At 42.1% G+C, this 21,190-nt stretch overlaps 1 protein-coding gene across 6 annotated transcripts in view; it reads left to right on the top strand.

Annotated features, from left to right (window-relative positions):
- pde4ba (phosphodiesterase 4B, cAMP-specific a) overlaps window positions 1-21,190 on the top strand; it is a 444,556-nt gene that overhangs the window by 330,713 nt on the left and 92,653 nt on the right. The gene's annotated exons all lie outside the window — the stretch shown is intronic.

The raw sequence follows: 21,190 nt of genomic DNA, 5'->3' as shown, positions 1-21,190 counted from the left end.
CCATAGTCAGGATCGAACCTGAGTCTCCGGCGCTGCATTCGCTGTAAGGCAGCAACTCTACCGCTGCGCCACCGTGCTACCAAGTTTTCCAGTTTAAGTTTATCCAACCTCTCCCTGTAGCTGAAATCTTCTAATCCAGGCAGTATTCTGGTAAACCTCCTCTTCACCCTCTCCAAAGCTTCTGCTACCTTTCTGTAATGGAGCAACCAGAATTCCATATCTGGACTTACCAAAGTCTTATGCAGCTGCATCATGGCATCCCAACTCTTATATCCAATGCCCCTAGCAATGAAGCATACCATATGCCATCTTTACTATCCTTCCTACTTGTGCTGCCACCTTCAGTGAGCTATGAACCTGGACTCCAAGATCCCTCTGCACATCAATGCTGTCAAGGGCCTTGCCATTAACTATGTACGCTCTCTTTACATTCACCCTCTCAAAGTGCAAAACCTCAGATTAGCTTGGGTTCCATCTGCCATTTCTCAGCTCATTTCTGCAGCTGATCTATATCCCGCTGTATCTTCTGACAGTCTTCCTCAATGTGTGCAACTCCTCCAATGTTAGTCATGTCAGCAAACTTACTCACCAACCCATTTACATTTACATCCAGGTCATTTATATATATATATATCACAACTAGCAAAGGTTCCAGCACAGATCCTTGTGGAACCTCACTGGTCACAGACCACCAGCCAGAATATCTATCTTCCAACACAATCCTCTGTCATCTGCTGAATGCATACGACCATGTCATTGTGAATCCCGACCATCGTAACCTCTGGATCAACCAACCATGAGGAAGCTTATCAAAATTCAAATCCATGCGTTCAACATCCACCACCTTACCTTCATCAATCTCTATTGTTACCTCCTCAAAAAACTCAACCAAGTTAGCAGACATGACCTGCCATGTACAAAGTCGTGCTGGCTATCCCTAATTAACCCATTCACTTCTAAATGGGAGTAAATTCTATCTCAAAGAATTCTTTCCAATTGTTTCCCTACCATGAGGCTCACTGGCCTATCGGTTCCTGAATTCTCTCTACTTTCTTTAACAAAGATCCTTGTAGAGGCCCCCGCAATCTCCTCTCTTGCCTCCCTTAACTACCAGGGATAGATCTTATCAGGCCCTGGGGACATATCCACCTTAATGTTCTTCAAGAGCCTCAGCACCACCTCGTTCTCAACCTCAAACTGCCCTAGCATATTTATATTCTCCACACTGATCTTGTTGTCCTCCTAGTCCTCTCCTCGGAAAATACACATACAAAGTACTCATTTAGATTTTGATTTTTTTTTAGATTTAGAGATACAGCGCAGAAACAGGCCCTTCAGCCCACCGGGTCCACGCCGCCCAGCGATCCCCGCACACGAACACTATCCTACACCCACTAGGGACAAATTTTACATTTGCCCAGCCAATTAACCTACATACCTGTACGTCTTTCGAGTGTGGGAGGAAACCGAAGATCTTGGAGAAAACCCACGCAGGTCACGGGGAGAACGTACAAACTCCATACAGACGGCACCCGTAGTCAGGATCGAACCTGGGTCTCCGGGCGGCACGGTGGCGCAGTGGTAGAGTTGCTGCTTTACAGCGAATGCAGCACCGGAGACTCAGGGTCGATCCTGACTACGGGTGCTGTCTGTACGGAGTTTGTACGTTCTCCCCGTGACTTGCGTGGGTTTTCTCCGAGATCTTCGGTTTCCTCCCACACTCCAAAGACGTGCAGGTTTGTAGGTTAATTGGCTAGGTAAATGTAAAAATTGTCCCTAGTGGGTGTAGGATAGTGTTAATGTGTGGGGATCGCTGGGCGGCGTGGACCCGATGGGCCGAAGGGCCTGTTTCTGCGCTGTAAATCTAAATCTAAAAAAAATCTAAAATCCGGCGCTGCATTCGCTGTAAGGCAGCAACTCTACCGCTGCGCCACCGTGCCGCCTTTATCTTGGAGCAGTCCTACCTCCTCCCAGGTCATCGGCATATTTTCAACATACGTATAAAAGCCTCGACATGTCCTCTGGGGACTTACGCAATAACAACTGATCGCAATCCTCCCTCCTTAGCTCCTCCCCAATGACATTGTAATCTGCCTTGCTCCAATTAACATCACCAATTAAAATTAATATCGTGAACAACATTTTCCTAGTGACAGAGTTAAGGTAACAATTTGAGGTTTCCTGTTTCTTGTCTCTGTCCCTGTATTCTGGCATTTCTGGACACTGGTTTTTGAGAGGCATTGGCTGAAACCACAGTGGGCTGTGGTGGCTGGGATCCCATCTAGGTTAGATGCTTTGCAGGAGGTTTTGCGACATTCTGTCTATGAATGCAGGAGAAATTTATATAGCCCTTCAAATAACATTGAGTCTTCAGCATTATTATAAAGCTTCGTGCAATACAAAATTCAAGTAAACTCAAGTTATGGTCGTGGCGATTCCAGTCGCCACAACCATTAGTGGATTCACCCATTGTCACACAATGAATGAACAATCCTAAGCTTATTAATGCCAGTATAGTACAGTCTCGCAAAAGCAAATTTCAGACATGACACTAATATTGACGTCAATGGGTTTTCTGAATGCCTGGGTTCTTAGAACATGCAAAGTTTCACAACAAAACAAAATCATTACTTATAAATGTAGGCATTGTGCAGGTAAAACTTTAAACTAGGCTGTTGATTTCAAAATAAAATATTGAAAGGATTCCTCTGCTTGGCTGGTCTGGTATATATAATGAATCGATGTACAGTAGGCACTAAGGAAGTCTTGGGTTTGATCAGATAACTGATCTCAACCAGGGCATTATAAGAGTGTTAAAATTCATTGCGCCATGAGTTGCGGGTCTGTTCCTGCCCTGCACTGATCTACGCAACGACATGACCGTCTAAAAGCAACAAAAAAAACCTCATCTGTCTAAATCAATGATGCAAAGTTCCAGATTCTTGTGGGGAGGTAGGGGGTGGGGGTGTGAAATCAGACAATTTCCATTCATGATTTCTCTCATTAGTTAATCGTACAGGAAAGAGTTGACAGCTATTGATTTTTATTTTGCAATCCTTAGGGGAATAACCCATCAGATCGTGCTGAATAATTAACATGTAGGTGTAGCGACCATAGAGAATGGTCCAGGTCGTCGAACCCTCGGATTGGCCAGCGAGGTCACGTGGGAACGCGACCATAGGGATTGGTCCAGAGAGCGACATCGCTGATTGGCCAGCGATGTCATGTGCGCGTTTGGCGCCCGATTGAGTCAGTTCGGCGAAGTCTTCAAGGAAGACAGTAAGTTTGTATTGGTTGTCCTTTACCTTGTTGTTTAACTCTGTATCCGAATATTGCGGCTGCAATAAACTCCTCTTACAACCAACAAGTTTCGGACTCGCCATATAGGTATGGAACTGACAGACGGCCAGTTAATAGAAAACTGCATTGTTAAGGGCACTAACTGATTCCAGGATAAGTCAAAACAGGTATCTGATCCATACCTACCTGATTCTCATCAATCAGTTTGACTGAAGCCGTGGAAAACCAAGCTGAATGCTCTCAAAGTCTTTGTTTCTTTTCGCAGAAAAAAATATTTGCTTCAGAAAGCTGCTAGAGGGCATACTTCACCATATTGCGACAGCATTTCTTTGAGGAATAAATGAATAGATGAGTGTTCTATTTATCATTTAATTATCTTAATATTGGTTTAACATTATTTATTTAATCTATGATTTTTTTTCACACCTTATTTCACCGGTGATTTTAAAATATTTTTATTCTTAGTCATGTAAGAACATTTTGAACTTGCTGACAAATCTAAAGCATTAATTTTTTTCTTTGCATCACAGTCCCTCGTGGAAGATTTTCCAGCATTTACACGATTCTCTATCACTGCATTCAAATGCATGGAATTCTTGGAGTAGATTGTCCACATGTTCAAAATCTGTAAGACTGGAGTAGTCATAACTCAGTGAACACAGACATTGGCATTGCTGATAGACCCAAAGAAAATCTGCTTGTGGTATGAGTGGCATCAACATTTGCAGCACTTTGTAGGTGGTGTGTTTAAAATGTTGATTTTGCTCATAGGTTAAAAATCACAAGGATGAGATTAACACCTTCTCCCTTTATTGAGAAGCATTCTTGCAACCCTGATATTGCAAGAAGGGAGGCGCAGAGGAAAGAGATTTTCTTTGGATGGCATCTGCCCCAGCAGAGTAGGATGAATTTGTAGATTAACAAAATATATAGTTTATGAGTAAAGGAATTTCCTGAACCTGGATGCAGTCTGAAGAAGGGCCTCGAACTGAAACGTCACCCATTCCTTCTCTCCAGAGATGCTGCTTGTCCCGTTGAGTTACTCCAGCTTTTTGTGTCTATGTTTTTTTAAAACCAGCATCTGCAGTTCCTTCCTAGGCAGAAAAAGGATTAATGCATTACAGAAGTTAGGTAGAATGACTCTCTCTGGGTGCATAAAGAAAGCAGCCATCACTTTGGACCGCAGCATGAGCACACATAGAAACATAGAAACATAGAAAATAGGTGCAGGAGTAGGCCATTCGGCTCTTTCGAGCCTGCACCGCCATTCAATATGATCATGGCTGATCATCCAACTCAGTATCCTGTACCTGCCTTCTCTCCATACCCCCTGATCCCTTTAGCCACAAGGGCCACATCTAACTCACTCTTAAATATAGCCAATGAACTGGCCTCAACTACCTTCTGTGGCAGAGAATTCCACAGATTCACCACTCTGTGTGAAAAAAAAAAATCTCATCTAGGTCCTAAAAGACTTCCCCCTTATCCTTAAACTGTGATCCCTTGTTCTGGACTTCCCCAACATCGGGAACAATCTTCCTGCATCTAGCCTTAAGAAATTTATAAGTTTCTATAAGATCCCCCCTCAATCTTCTAAATTCCAGCGAGTACAAGCCGAGTCTATGCAGACTTTCTTCATATGAAAGTCCTGCCATCCCAGGAATCAATCTGGTGAACCTTCTCTGTACTCCCTCTAAGGCAAGAATGTCTTTCCTCAGATTAGGAGACCAAAACTGAACACAGAGCACAAGAAACCATTAGGTTGTGAACGAAGAAGAGTGGGTAAAACTTATTTGCAGGAGGCCATATCCACCCATGTCCTTTGCGCTTGTTTCCATATGCCTGGCTACCGCATGTCTGCTGCAAGTTTGTAGACTTCAAATGAAAGAACTTGCAGATAGCCTTGCAGGATGACCTCAATCAGCTTTGTGCCTGCAAGATCCAGTTCAGACTGCTCCCTCTTGGCATGAGCTATGGCAATCTGGACTGGCTGGCTGACAGGCAAAGTGGCAGTGTTGCAACCATAAATGCAGCAAGTGTAATGTGAGCCTAAGTCCTTGTTTTAACTACATGCGTCAGGAATATAATGATTTATTCAGAGGCGTGAATTGCGAAAGCATGCACTTTATTTGCTCCACTCTGTCCAGCCACACTTGTAAGGGGTTTCTGCGCCGAGCTTTCGCCCGACCTAAGATCCCCGTGCCTTGCTCTGATCCCTTGACCAGGCCGCGCACACTGGTTCCCCGTGAGTGGTTCGACCCACTCACCCCCTACGGTTCTAGACACTGGACTTAGATGCAGGAGCGTTGATAGTGCAGAAAAAATTCAACCAGACCAGATTTGAAGACCAGGGTTTAAATGGAAAAGGCTTTTATTGAGCGCTTGGGACTATTGTCCATGAATACTTATACAGTTCTATAAGACATATCTATAAGACACATACCGAATTACATGAATACTTTTGACTATGAATTCTAAGACGCACAGTTCTACAAGACATATACACGACTGTAAGATGGGGAACGTACGACACATCGCAAAATTGACCAACACATATTCCTTTACGCATCCACGTTTATTCAAACCACCCTCCCCTCTACACTAAACTATGTCCAGGATATGCAGGATTGGAGTACATGCTCACCATGGGGCTATTACTGGGGTTACTGGCTGTTCGTGCTGCTTCTCCGCTGCTTTCCGTGAGGGTCGTGCTTGTCCCGTGAGTTTCTTCCTTCCGTTTCTTGCATTCCTTGCAGGTTTTCTTGCAGTATTTCTTCTCGAGTTGCGTGCCGGTTCCTCTCTCTTGCACTTCGCTTCTTCTTGCCTGTCTTTTCTTCCTCCTGCATCCGTTTGACTTGAGTTGCATTGCATGAGTTTAAAACCCAAAAGTCGTGGCCAGTTGTACTAATTCTGGCCCGTCCTATCTCCCGCCAGATCTCGGGATCTCTTTGTTTAAAAGATATGTATTGAGTTCTCTCTCTGATCTGCGCTTATGTCCGGGGGTACCGGGGATGGCCAGACGGTGTTAATTGGTATTTCGTTGCGAGGTGATGGGTTTAACTGGTTTCCCATCACCTACCAGGTAGTTTTCTATGGGCTATTGTGCCCCCTTAACGAGATTAACTGTGTAGGTCGGCTTGGGGCATTGTGAGTATGCTGATGTCAGCGCCCCAGTGTCTGGACTTCGACCTGGTTTCGCAGGTTTCTGCATGGCCAATACCCATCCATTGTTCTGGCCGTGGCTTTGCAGAAACCTAGAGACTGGGCTGTAAGGGTTTTGCTCTTGTGGCTGGTCACGAGGTCCTGCGGCCATTTTAGGACCCACAGATTGTGACATCCTTTGGTAAACTGACCGCAGCCTTTCTCCGCTATCAGCCCCAGTCTCCCGTTTAAAATGTCCAAACTGCAGCTCTTTGGTTTGGTGTTGCTTTCAGAATGAGGGAAAACTTCTCAAATCTTACACACTGCACATGAATATGTCACACACTTGAAAGAATCAATTTCATTCCCCTATTTTGAAAAGGGTAATTCACATCTTCATGTTATCCAGGTATCACCATATCCAGGTTTACTGAGTCATTATGATCTTCTTAAAGGATTTAATGTCATTGGTGTTTATTCATTTTTTGACCAGAAGATGTTACTTCTAGAATCACATTTATTTCACATTGTCATTCCAGAGTACAATCTTCATCACCCTTTGATATTTTCTGGTATCTCTCTCACAGGAATTAAATAATTTACATAAAGACTTACAATTTAGTCTCCCAGGTTAATAAGATCTCTTTGTATTACACACTTCCACCATCACTCCAGTATCCCATCAGTAAAAATCATATTGTCAGGTAATGTTCATATCCAAACCATATCCTTTTGTTTGAAATATTTCTCTTCATGCCTGGAGCAATAATTTTGTTTCTGCCACAATTACTCTTCCATGATAACTTCACGATTTGGTTGAAGTAAGCTCCATCATTTTCCGAATCTTCTGCACTTATGTAACTACACAGGCGTGTGATCAGTTGTAAAATGTGACATTGTTCCACATTTTAGCAGAAATGTCTGTTAATCAAAGTCTTATTGTTAAACGGGAGCACTCTTGAGAATACTTGTTTCTTTACCGTTTCTTTGGCTATGCTCATTGATATCTCTGCAACACCATTTGATGCTGGATAATATGTGCACTTAGTATCATTTTATTTCAGAAAGTGCTAAATTAGAAATGAACAGAACTGATGTCCATTATCCAAGACGAACTCTTCTGATAAGTCACAATGCTGGTAAAAGGATCATGATTTTTTTAATTACATTCTGCCGTGGCAGGGGACCGAACATATGTCATCTTGATCCATTGCAAATGACTATATGCCCTGAACTAACAATTATCTGTCTACTAAAACTCTGGTTTGTTTGTTTGTTTGTTTGTTCCTGAACTACAGCCAAAACGGTACACGATAGCACGACAATTTTAGACCCACCTTACTGTGGTTCTAATGGAAGAAGTTTAATTGAAATTGGTGTTATATTTTTTAAGTTACTCACATTTTAAAGTTTAAATCTATCTCCTATGGAGGGGGGAGGGAGGGAGGGGAGGATAAGGGGGGGTTGAGGGGATTAGAGTGGGGGGGAAGGGAAGGGGGAGGGGGTGGAGGGAGGGGGAGCGGAGGAGGGAGGGGGAGGAAGGGGGGAGGACGGAGAGGGGGAGGGGAGGAGGGAGGGGGAGGAGGGAGGGAGGGAGGGGATGGGGAGGGAGGGAGAGGGGGAGGAGGGAGGAAGGGAGGGGGAGGGGGGGAAGAGGGGAGGAAGGGAGGAGAGGGTGCTGCACCAATGCAGGAGAGGTTTGGGCCCAATGGGTCCACGGTCTAGTCTTCTGATAAAAGTCATTGACTACTCTTTGAAAAGGTTTAATTGGCCAAGATGCAAAGCATACCACCTCGTCTGTGAAACACGGTGGTAGGGGTGTTATGGCCTGGGCATGTTTGCTGAATGTACTGGCTCACTTATCTTCATTGATGATACAACTGCTGATGGTAGTAGCATAATGAATTATGAAGTGCATAGACACATCCTATCTGCTCAAGTTCAAACAAATGCCTCAAAACTCATTGGCCGGCGGTTCATTCTACAGCAAAATAATGATCCTAAACATACTGCTAAAGCAACAAAGGAGTTTTTCAAAACTGAAAAATGGTCAATTCTTGAGTGGCCAAGTCAATCACCTGATCTGAACCCAACTGAGCATGCCTTTTATATGCTGAAGAGAAAACTGAAGGGGACTAGCCCACAAAACGAGCATAAGCTGAAGATGGCTGTAATACAGGCCTGGCAGAGCATCACCAGAGAAGACACCCAGCAACTGGTGATGTCCATGAATCGCAGACTTCAAGCAGTCATTGCATGCAAAGGATATGCAACAAAATACTAAACATGACTACTTTCATTTACATGACATTGCTGTGCCCCAAACATTATGGTGCCCTGAAATGGAGGGGACTATGTATACACACAGCTGTAATTTCTACATGGTGATACCAGAATGTATAAAAATGGCCTTTATTAAAATCTGACAATGTGCACTTTAACCACATGTGATTTCTTCTATTACAAATCTCAAATTGTGGAGTACAGAGGCAAATAAATAAATGATGGGTCTTTGTCCCAAACATTATGGAGGGCATTGCATATTCATTTGGACAGCTGTGTGATTCAGTCCATGCTAAAAACATTTTCATAGATTCATAAAGTTGTGCAGCATGGAAACAGGCTCTTCGGGCAACTCGTCTATGCCGACCAAGATGATTATCAAAGCTAATTCCATTTGTCAGCAATTGGCCCATATCCTTTTAAATCTATTCTATCCATGTCCCTATGCAAATGTTTTGTTCTAGATGTTCAGAGAGTACTTGCCTGTCTTTCCCCTCAAACCTATGCCCTCCAGTTTTAGTCTCCCCTACCCTGGGGAAAAAAGGATTCTGACTATCTACTCTATATTGTGCTCCTCTTAATTTTATAAACCTCAAGGTCACCACTCAGCCTCGTTTGGTTCAGGGAAAACAATCCCAGTCTACCCAATCTCTCCTTTGACTTAAACCTTCCAGTCCAGCCACCGTCCTTGTGAATCTTTTCTACACTTTCTCCAGCTTAATCACGTCCTTCCGACTAGAATTCTAGTGACTAGAATTGCACATAATATTCCTAGTGTTGAACAACGAATACTTGTACATGGTCACGTAACATCCCAGCTCTTGTAGTTGATGCCATGGTAAGCATGCTGTATGCTTTCTTCACCACCCTGGCTATCTGTAATGCCCCTTCCAGGGAACTATGTACTCCAGCCCAAGTTCTCTTTGTTCAGCAATACTATCTAGGTCACTGGCATTCACTGTGTATATCCTGGCCTGATTTAACTTCCCAAAAACCATCACTTCCGACTCCTCAGACTTAAATTCCATCTGTCATTCATTTACCCTCTTTCCCATTTGATGAAGGACCTGTATAACCCTTGGGGAACCTTTCTTCACTGACCACTATGCCACTCATATTGGTGTCATACAAACTTACTAATCATGCCACCTACATTCTCATCAAAATAATTAATATATATGGCAACGGACAGAGGACCCGGCTCTCATCCCTGTTGCACACCACTGATCACAGACCTTCAATATGGGAACAAAACTCTCCACGATCACACCTCTGCCTCCTCAACCTAGCCAACTTTGCATCCAATTGGCTAGCTCATCCTGGGTCCAGTGTGTTCAAACCTCCTGGACTAGCCTGCCCTGCCGGGCCTTGTCAAAGGCCTTGTTAAACTTCACATAGACAACATCTACTGCCCTGCCATCACAGGCCCTCTTGATCGGCTTTTGAAAAAAAACCTACTGATGAGATATGATTTCCTGCACAAAAAGCCATGCTGACTATCACTAATCAGTCCTTGCTTCTCCAAATACAGAAATACCCCTTTTCCTCAAATCTCCTCCAGTTCTCACATTTTCGCCACTGATGTCAGGTTCACCAGCCTGTTGTTCTCTCGCTTGTCCTTGTAGCCCTTATCAAATAAATGCACAACATTAGCCATCCTCCAGCCTTCCAGTACCTCATCCTTTGTTAAAGATACAAAACTCGCTGCCAGTGTCCCAGCCTTGCTTCCCACAATGTCCTAGAATACATCTGGTGAGAACCCAGGGGTTTATCTATGCTTATGTGCTTCTAGATAGCCAGCACCTTTCATAATATCAATATGCTTCAAGATATCACTGTTCCCTCCCCTGAAGTCACTTGCCTTCATGTCCTCCTACCGGGTAAGTACAGACAAGAAGTATTCATTTAAGTGATCACTCATATCTTGTGGCTCCAACAGAGATGCATTGATCCCGAAGGAGGCCTACTCTCTCTGTAATTACTCTTTTGCTCTTACTCTACTCATAGAAACTTAGAATTCTCCTTTACCTTCTCTGCCAGAGATACTTCATGTCCCCTTTATGCCAGTTTTCTTCTTAAGTATACTTCTATATCCCTTATATACTTCCAAGGGATTTGCTTGAACCCTGCTGCCTAAACAAAGACATTTGGCTCGGTATAATTGTCAATTGTCCCTAGTGTGTGTAGGATAGTGTTAGTGTGCGGGGATCGATGGTGGGCGTGGATTCCTTGCGCCGAAGGGCCTTTTTCTGTATCTATCTCCAAAACTAAACTAAAAATAATCTTCATGTATCCCAAATTATCCAGGGTTCCTTAAAACTATCAGACTTGCCATGCAACTTTATATGAACATTCTTGCTTTGAACTCTTCCAATCTCACTTTTAAAAGCCTCATAGTTCCCAGATGGATAATAGCCTCCTCCAATCAACCTCCACAGATTCCTTTCTAATTAACGTAGCCTTGCCCAATTTTTTACTTTAACTTGTGGACCATTCCTATCCTTTTCCATAACTATCTTAAAACTAATAGAATCATTGTTACTAGTCCCAAACTGCTCCCCCACATAACAGGATCTTACCCAGCCTTATTCCCTTGACTCGTAGAATCATTTATATATTGCTTCAGAAAACTTTCCTGTACACATACCCACTTTTGAATGAAAACGTTATCTTCGCTGCAATCTCCATTGCTGCAAGAAGAAAAATAATTGACTACTTTTAATGTAAACCCCATGCCTTGCTCAGCTTAATTTTTTTTTAGCATTATGTTTGCAATTGCATTTTATTTCAAAGTTCTATGTTTAATCAGGTTGTCATGTTGAGGAAATAAATCATACGTCTTCTGTTATTATTTTACCCAATTTCATTTTCCTTCTTCCTTCTTTCTTCAGTCTTCGTTAATTGGGTGTTGAGGTATCAGTACCGAAAACTAAATCTGGCAGAAATCTAGCAAAATAATGTGCCGTGTCTTGGAATCGTACAAGTTCTGCAATGTTGTTGGCTTTCTTTGCCTCCACGATTGCTTCCACATTTTTTTCTGGCTGCAATCCATTTTCAGAATTATTCTTTCTGCACGAATATACACTTCCACTTGATTTACATGCAGTTCATGTAGCAGCCTTTATAAAATTTGAGGATTTTTGTTTTTATTACCCGTGGCTGCTATTACATTTTGACTGCAAAGACACCGATCTGCTATTCATAGTTTCCTGTGCATTGTTGCTTAAAACATCTTCTGCAATGAGTTTACATCACAAGGTAGTTTGGTATTCGCGTACAGGCCCTTATATAATGCTGCATTTAACACTCTTTAATTGTCAAATTTTGTCGCCTCTGCATGTCGACATTCTTTTGAACATCTGGCATGCCTAATTTGGTAATAACTTTGACTCCTACCAACTCTTCAAATAGATGTTGTAACGTCATTATTCAGTAAAGTCATTGTCAGGTGCCGGGTTCCATTTTATCTTGTAATCGCCACATGATCAAACAGGTGCTTTGCACTAGTACTGCCAGGTGAACCTGGATTGTCTTTCAGGTGGACCAAAAGGTTGCATTTGTGTACTGAACTATGATTCTGATTCTAGAAATCTTTTTTTTTAACTTAATCTAACACTTCCTCAATTCAGTTCTTCCACAATTTGCTCTGTCTTGCCCCAAATCTTCTGGTTCTGTGTGAAAAAAAAATCAAATGTTAATTAAAAAACTCGATCCTAGTCTTCGCTACTGTCACAAATTTAAAATTTTGTTGAATTTGGACCTTGCATTAGATAAAATTCTTTAGCATCCTCTATGCCATTTCTTAAGATATTAAATTAGATAACCTTTGAGGTTCTGTGTATCATAACGTTGAATGGATTTTCTCATTGATTAAATTTGTATAAACTGTGCATTCAGTGCCAAATGCAAGAAGGTGTCATTGTTGCAGTGCGGGAACAAGTCCTTCAATGAGACTTGTTGACAGTTTCACCTATTCCATGATTGCTAGTTTCAGGTTTTAGCAGCTCTAAATTTCCAAAGGTTTCAAAGATTTTCTAACATTTCTGAACCTATCTAAATGAACAGAAAAGCTTTATTGCACTTCTGTATTACACTGTTTGTGCAGGAACTTTACAACCATTATCATCAACTTCTACTGTTATTTGCACTGTGAAATATTTCTATATGTTTTACGTATAAACTGAAAGATTACAGGAAGAATGTGGAAAGTACAGCACAAAAACAGACCCAACCAGTCCATAATAGTCTTGTGTTGTAATAGTGCCCCACCCTGTTTTTCCGTGTTCAATTTAATCAGCATTACCTTCTGTTCAAAAGTGTCAAGAGTATTTAATTGTCATATGAACTGACAACAGAACAATTAAATTCATATGCAACAGCTTAACACGATACATGTGGATAATATGTAATAAACAAAAATATAATAAATTAATAACTATGATATTTAATGAGGCTACTGGTCTCATGAAGGGTTCTCAGGAGGGAACTGGTCGAATGAATGTTGAAAAAAAAATTGGTCTGTGGAGAAAAGTCTGTTGAGTGGAAGAAGAGAGATGTTCTGGTCGAGAGCTGGCACAGACAAAGGGCAAAATAACCGCATGCCATGATTCAATAACATTCAAAACTGTTTTAAATGTACAAGTCCCACTGGAGTGTTGGAGATCCTAGCACCCCCTCACTGACTAATCCAGTAATCTACGGACTCGGGGCATAGTGATCATATTTATTGGTTTTACCCATCTGATCATAATTTACTTCAGTCGTGTTTACAAACACACGGCACAATTGTGAGATTTTGATGTACAATGAATTAAAATGAGAAAATCCGATGATTCATCAACTCTGCCCCTAAACAATAATGTGTGCAGCATTATTAAATGGGTACTTTCGCACCTGAGACACTTAACATCCATCAACACCTTCACGTCTCTTCTCACCAGATTTGTCTAATCTTCTGAGAAACAGAAAAAAAAGTGACATTCATAAAAAAAACTGATATTGAAAAATTCCTTTCCTATCCTCACAATTGAAAACAGTGATAGGGTCATTGTTCACCCACCACCAGGGTGACGTCGTATTCCCTGCACTTGTCAGGCTATGAAGATTTGAATGCCACTCGTAGCCTTCTGCACTGGAAACTGATCGCAGTCAAATCATTTGCTGGTGACCTCCAAATGTCGCCTGTTTCCCAAAACCAGAAAATGCTCTTGAGGGTTTTCACTTGTTGGCTATCCAGTTATTTTCTCTAGTGGAAAATGCATGTGCGGATGTCAGGTAAGGACATCGTCAGCAAACCTCAGCAAAAAAGTAATTTGCCATTTTTCGACATTAATTCGTGTATGTAAGATTGATCTTGAGTAAAATACTAGAGGTTTGCTGCCACCTTTATCTCAGCAGAACTTGATTTTTCAAGGGGGGGGGAGAAGAGGACAGAGGAAGGGAAAAATATTGTCTGGGTGAGACTCAATAACGGCTATAAATATCAGTAAGGTTGAGCTAACTATCATATTTCCTGCTACTCTCCATCAGATCAAAATGTTTTGAGACAATTATACGCTGTCGGGTTCGCTTGTGCGATGGTACGAGCATTATTAGGAGAGGTGCCTGGCGCTCATAATCCTGAGTAAATGAAGTGGTACTTTTTTTTAAAATGAACGGGGTAATTGAAATGCTGCTGGTGAAGATTTGTTTTTAATAGACTTTCAACTGCATACATAGCCCATGCAAAATTTTCTTTAACTCTGATAGATGTTTTTATCCTTCCTCATTTCGGCATCATCTTCCTATACAACCCCACTTCTCTAAATTCCCCAATTCTCTTCCCTTTGATAGTTTCAGACAAGTAAAATGTAATCAATTCTAATTTCACCCACTTGCCTGCTTTGCTTCCACCAACTATCAAAAATTGCCAGAAAGTGCATCCTTCTAAATATTGTTTCAATTCCAAATACCATGCCTGCGCAATTTGTAAGGGAGTAGAAAAATAACTGCAGATGCTGGTACAAATCGAAGGTATCACAAAATGCTGGAGTAACTCAGCGGACCAAGTCAGTCTGAAGAAGGGTCTCGACCCGAAACGCCACCCATTCCTTCTCTCCTGAGATGCTGCTTGACCCGCTGATGTGCAATTTGTAAATTCAGCTGGTGCCATATGAATTATTTGGACAAAGAAAAAGATTTTTGAAATATATTTTCATGTACAAAGAAAAGATGAATTAGATCAAAATCATCTCTGCAAGATGAATATTGAAAGCCCACTCAGAGCTTCAAAGTAGATTGCTGTCCTAAAAAACTCGAGTTTTCCCCAGGATAGAAAAATAGATTGATCAACTGTTTTAGTTCTTAATCTTTTGGTGTATACGGCATTTCTTCACTTGAATTAAAAGTTTCCGTGACAAATGTACATCGGTCAATAAAGTATACCAGCAAAAAAGTGACCAAATCTCTTTTATATTCAAAATTTCCTATCCTGATCCCACACTAAACAATGTGCATTAAACTGGCAATGTGCCAGAGAACTGGCCACAGCAGGTCTAATGTGTGAGCTATCTGGTGCAGTTTTATTTTACACATAAGATCCATGTCATGCCTAATATAACTGCCCTCATACACCTATCAGCCAAAACATTATGACCTGATGAGCCAAAACATTATGACCACCTGCCTAATATGCTGTTGGTCCTCGGTGTGCAGCCTCATACGCAGCAGGGTGCGATGCACTGTGTATTGGGACACATTCCTCTCGTGACCACCATTAAAATTTTCTGTGACTTGTGCCACAGTAGACCTTCTGTCGGTTCGGACCAGACGGGATAGCCTTCGTTGCCCTCACACATCGATGAGCCTTGGGTGCTCAACACCCTATCACCGGATTGTGGTTTGTCCCTCCTCGGACCACTGTCGGTAGGTACTCATCATTGCTGACCGGGAGCACCCCCACAAGCCTTGCCGTTTCAGAGTTGCTCTGACCCAGTAGTCTGGCCAGAACAATTTGGTTCTTGTCAAAGTCGCTCAGGTCTTTACTCAATAGACAATAGACAATAGGTGCTGGAGTAGACTATTTGGCCTCTCGAGCCAGCACCACCATTCAATGTGATCATGGCTGATCATCCACAATCAGTACCATGTTCCTTCCCTCTCCCCATACCCCACCATTCTGCTTTAGTTAAACATTTTGTTCAAGATGGCCGCGCCGTTGTGTTTGGCTGCCTGCCACTGTATGTTTCTTTTTTTTTTTCCTAATCAGATGTGCAGCACTTTGGTCAACGTGGGTTGTTTTTAAATGTGCTATACAAATAAAATCCTTCTACATTCCAGCGTGTACAAGCCTAGTCGCTCCACTCTTTCAACATACGACAGTCCCACCATTCCAGGAATTAACCTAGTGAACCTACGCTGCACTCCCTCAATAGCAAGAATGTCCTTCCTCAAATTTGGAGACCAAAACTGCACACAGTACTCCAGGTGTGGTCTCACTAGGGCCCTGTACAACTGCAGAAGGACCTCTTTGCTCCTATACTCAACTCCTCTTGTCATGAAAGCCAACATGCCATTAGCTTTCTTCACTACCTGCTGTACCTCCATGCTTACTTTCAGTGACTGATGAACAAGGACACCCTGATCTCTTTGTACTTCCCCATTTCTTAACTTGACACCATTCAGATAATAATCTGTCTTCCTGTTCTTACCACTAAAGTGGATAACCTCACATCTATCCACATTAAACTGCATCTGCCATCCATCTGCCCACTCATACAACCTGTCCAAGTCACCCTGCATCCTCATAGCATCCTCCTCACAGTTCACACTGCCACCCAGTTTTGTGTCATCTGCAAATTTGCTAATGTTACTTTTAATCCCTTCATCAAAGTCATTAATGTATATTGTAAATACTCCTGGCCATTTCTCCTGCATCCAACTCATCAACTTCAAGAACTGACTATTCACGCTGCCAAATATATCCCACCCCTTGACAGGTGCCATTGTAACAAGATAATCAATGTTATTCACTTCACCTGTCAGTGATCATAATGTTTTGGCTGTTCGGTATATATCCAAACATCCAAACCTGGTATATCAGAAGACAAGGGTTGAGGCATAGTTGAGGGTGTCAGCACCTCAGTAAGGGGGGGGGGGGACGGATGGACGGACGGACAGACCAGGACCAGGACCAGGACCAGGACCAGGACCAGGACCAGGACTTGACGGCTCAGGAGAGGGAATCTTTAGGGAACCACAGTTGCCTGGCAGAGACTTGCAGTTGTGGTTTGCTGCAGGTGGTAGATAAGGAAGTTAAGCAGGCTGTATTCCTGTGGAGATATGAGAGAAATAAGCAGCAAGTGAAAGTGGGTGGAGATTAGATGCAAGAGATTAGTCAAAATCAAGAAAGGAACTTAGCTACAGGAAAACCCAGGTGGCAAAATACAGGATTCCAGAGCAGGTAAGTTGCACAGCCTCAGCTTTAGTATTTCCATCCTACGAAACAGATTCAGAATATGACTCAGAGCTTGTTGGTCCATCTCGTTACCATCCTGACATTACCATTTGTGAGTAGACAGAGGATCCAGAACTAACCACCCAGAAATACTATCATGTGTAGGTGAGCCGTAAATATTCCATCTGGGCCAATGTGATCTAGTAGATGCAATATTGGTAACTGGAACAAGATTATGTGAACAATTCTCCCTCACCTGCAGCTTCTCCTTTTCCTCAAATGTCTCAGTTTTTCATGATCATCATCACCGATCTGATCACATTAACTGATTTTCATTCATCTTGTTTTAGTGAACATAGAATGTGAGTAGGTCTTTCAGTTTTTGATCGTATTCAGTATTCAAGTCAGAGCAACACAGTGGCGCAGCGGTAGAGTTGCTGCCTTGCAGCGCCAGAGACCCGGGTTTGATCCCGACTACGGGTGCTATCTGCATGGAGTTAATATGTTTTCCCTGTGACCGCATGGGTTTTCTCCAAGATCTTCAGTTTCCTCCCACACTCCAAAGACGTACAGGCTTATAGGTTAATTAGCTTGGGTTTGTATACTTGGTATGAGTGTAAATTGTCCCTAGTGTGTGTAGGCTTGCGTTAATGTCTGGGGATTACTGGTCGGTGCGGACTCAGTGGGCCGAAGAACCTGTTTCCGCACTGTATCTCTAAACTAAACTAAACTAAACTAAACACCGATTCATTTCTCAATGTCATTTACTTCTGATTTCGATTGATACAATTCCTCTATTTTAATCAGCCAATTTCAGTTTTCAAAATTTCATTTCAACCCAGTGTCCAGTCTTTAGATAAAGTTTCAGATTCCCAGTACTTCCTGTGAGAAGTAATAGACCAAGCTTTAACTCTTAGATTATACTTTCTTGTCCTGAATTCTCTCACCAGATGTGGTATTGTCTCTGGCCTATAAATTCTATGGCGTAACTCGAGGTTTATATATGTCTCATTGAAGTATTTAATCAAAATAATAATTACATGTTACCATCTTGTTTATGAAGGTTAGCATATGGTTTCTAGGTACTCCAATCCTGAATGTGGAGGTGCCCAGTTATTCACAGTATAACCCAATGATGCACAATGTGTAGGAAGGAACTGCAGATACTGGTTGACATTGATGATAGACACAAAATGCTGGAGTAACTCACAGTAACAGATAGCATCTCTGCATGGAAGGAATGGGTGACGTTTCGGGTCAAGACCCTTCTGTGTTGGCCTTCTTTCGGATAAATTCAGTTATGCATGCATGCCCACAGTTGTCTCAGACAAAAAGTTGATGTCAAGCTGCTCCTTGTGCCAATGTTAAGTTTGATTTAAATAGCCAGAGTGGGCATTGGATGGTAAAATTAAAATAATAGGTGACCAGAGGGTCACTAAAACAGGTAAAATAATAGGTGACTGAAACAGATATTCATTAAAACAATTGTCCAGTTTTTATTTAGTGGAGAGACCACAGTGAGAGTACCAAATGCAGTATACTAATTTGTAAGATAAACAAATAAATGATCCTACAGGGTGGCAAAGAAAGGGTAGGTGTTGGATCTCCTGAATTACGTGAAAATGTTGGGGAATGTTTGTGATGATTGAGGAGTGCACTGCAGTATTGTGAAATAGTGATCCCTTTGAAATACAGAAGATGGCAGAAATAGTAGTGGATGGCCCATTGATTATGGAGGCCCTTGATGGGAGTCAAGGGCAGCAGAGAATTCTCTTGGCTTTAGGAGGAAGAGGGAAGGGTGAGAACAGGTCAGGAAATGGAACTGGCTTGGTTGAGGAGAAAGAAGGATATGTCCACAGCACTGTTATGGAAGCAGTATCATCAGAACAATGTGACTTAGGTACACAAGCCAGGTGTTAGAAAATCATCTAATGGGGTGGTAAGAAATTCAGCCGTTATCTGCGAGTTAATGGATCGACTGGGCTTATATTCACTGGAATTTAGAAAGATGAGAGGGGATCTTATAGAAACATATAAAATTATAAAGGGATTGGACAGGCTAGATGCAGGAAAAATGTTCCTCATGTTGGGGAAGTCCAGACAGAGTCAGGGGTCACAGTGTAAGAATAAGGGGTAGGCCATTTAGAACTGAGATGAGGAAAAACGTTTTCACCCAGAGAGTTGTGAATCTATGGAATTCTCTGCCACAGAAGGCAGTGGAGGCCAATTCATTGGATGTAAACAAGAGAGAGTTAGATATAGCTCTTCGGGCTAGCGGAATAAAGGGATATGGGGAGAAAGCAGGAACGGGGTACTGATTTTGGATGATCAGTCATGATCATATTGAATGACAGTGCTGGCTCGAAGGGCCGAATGGCCGACTCCTGCACCTATTTTCTATGTTTCATGCCTGTGCAGTTGAAGATAGGATGATCAAGGCAGGTGACTGTTTGGACTGGACCACCTGAAAATGAGGGGAGCCTATTAATTAATCAGGAGCCTGTTAATTAATCAGGAAAATGTAGCAGAGTGGGAAACTGAGTAAAGGTGGAAAATCATGCATTCCATAAACCTGTGAAGTACTCAACCTGACTATCGGCCTTTAATTAGCTTTCTTTTTATGCCTAACTCCCTTGAAAATCTAACAGTTCCAGTGTTTAGAAAGTTTCTGCCCCTGTTATTTTCTCTCCTAATGCAACTGCAGTCACCAAGTTGCAGAACTGCCAGGACTTTGCTGCCAACCTTGGCAACTGTGTTTGAGTACCACAGCTATCAGAGAGAGTTCAGACGTCTGACTGTCAGAACCCTGCCAGGATATTTAAGGCCGAGATATTTAAATCCAGACAGCATAGATGGATAAAAACTATTCCCATGGATGGCTCAGTGGTGTGGTTAGTAGAATTGCTGCCGCCAAGTTCTGGCAAGCCAAGTGCTATCTCCATAGAGTTTGCATGTTCCCTGTGCATGCGTGTTCCATTGTGGTTTCCACTGTGTGCTTTGATTTCCTCCCACATACCAGTGAAATGTCTGGCCAGTATGCTGTAAGAAAATATGGGGAAAGGGTCACGACTCAGGGCACATAGAATGGAAGTGATTGGCAAAAGAACAAAAAGTGACATGTGTAAACTTTATGTAGCAAATGGTGTCTGGAATGTGCTATCAGGGGTAGATGTGGAGACAGATTCAATTGCAGCATTTGAAAGGGAACTGGACAAGGATCTGAAGGAAATGATTTGCAGGGCTCACAGGAGGGTGGGGGGGGGGGGGGGGGTGTAAGTGGAAAGCTGGATTGTATTCACATAGGTCCAGTATAGATTTGATGGAGAGAAGCCATTTGGCCATTCTATGATTCCCAAGTCCTAGTAAGTGAATCCCAGTCCTAGATTCAAAATTCATCTAAATCAATAGGATGGAAATCTTCGCTTCCTGCCAACTGAGGAGTATGATTCTCCCTGTTTACATCAAGCCTCTTGGCAATATGGCTCAAAGCCAAGGGAATGCAGCAAAATATTAAAAATTGCTGTGGGGCTAGAGATAGTAATTTCACTGATCCATTGTTCATGAATTTTATTTCGCAGGTGGTGTACCTACTTTTCAAATGTTTTATAGTCACGCCACATATCTAAATGTAAATGCATTATTTTGTCCTTTACTCATACCGACAGGAATGTAACATGAGAAAACATAAGAATTTTTTTTTTTCATGAATTTCAGAAGTAATGTATTATAATCATTTTGCCATAAAATTGTTTTTACCTGTTTGACATTTTCATTAATTGTTTTAATCTGCCTTTATTAACTGCTTATTGTTTCTTCAAGTTTCATTATTGCATTGAAAGAAAGTTAAGGGGAAAACAAAGTGGTGGAGGAAGTCAGTGGGTCAGGCAGCATCTGCGGAGGGAATGGTCACACAATACTTTGGGTCAGGACCATAATTCAGACTATTTGGAGTGGGGGGGGAGCTAAAATAAAGAGACATGGTAGTACAAAGCCTGTAAAAATCATTGGGGGATACAGGTGAGGGGGGATAAT

Source organism: Rhinoraja longicauda, chromosome 11, assembly GCF_053455715.1.
Source record: "Rhinoraja longicauda isolate Sanriku21f chromosome 11, sRhiLon1.1, whole genome shotgun sequence".
Lineage (NCBI taxonomy): Eukaryota > Metazoa > Chordata > Chondrichthyes > Rajiformes > Arhynchobatidae > Rhinoraja > Rhinoraja longicauda.
This window is presented reverse-complemented; position numbering and strand designations above follow the sequence as displayed.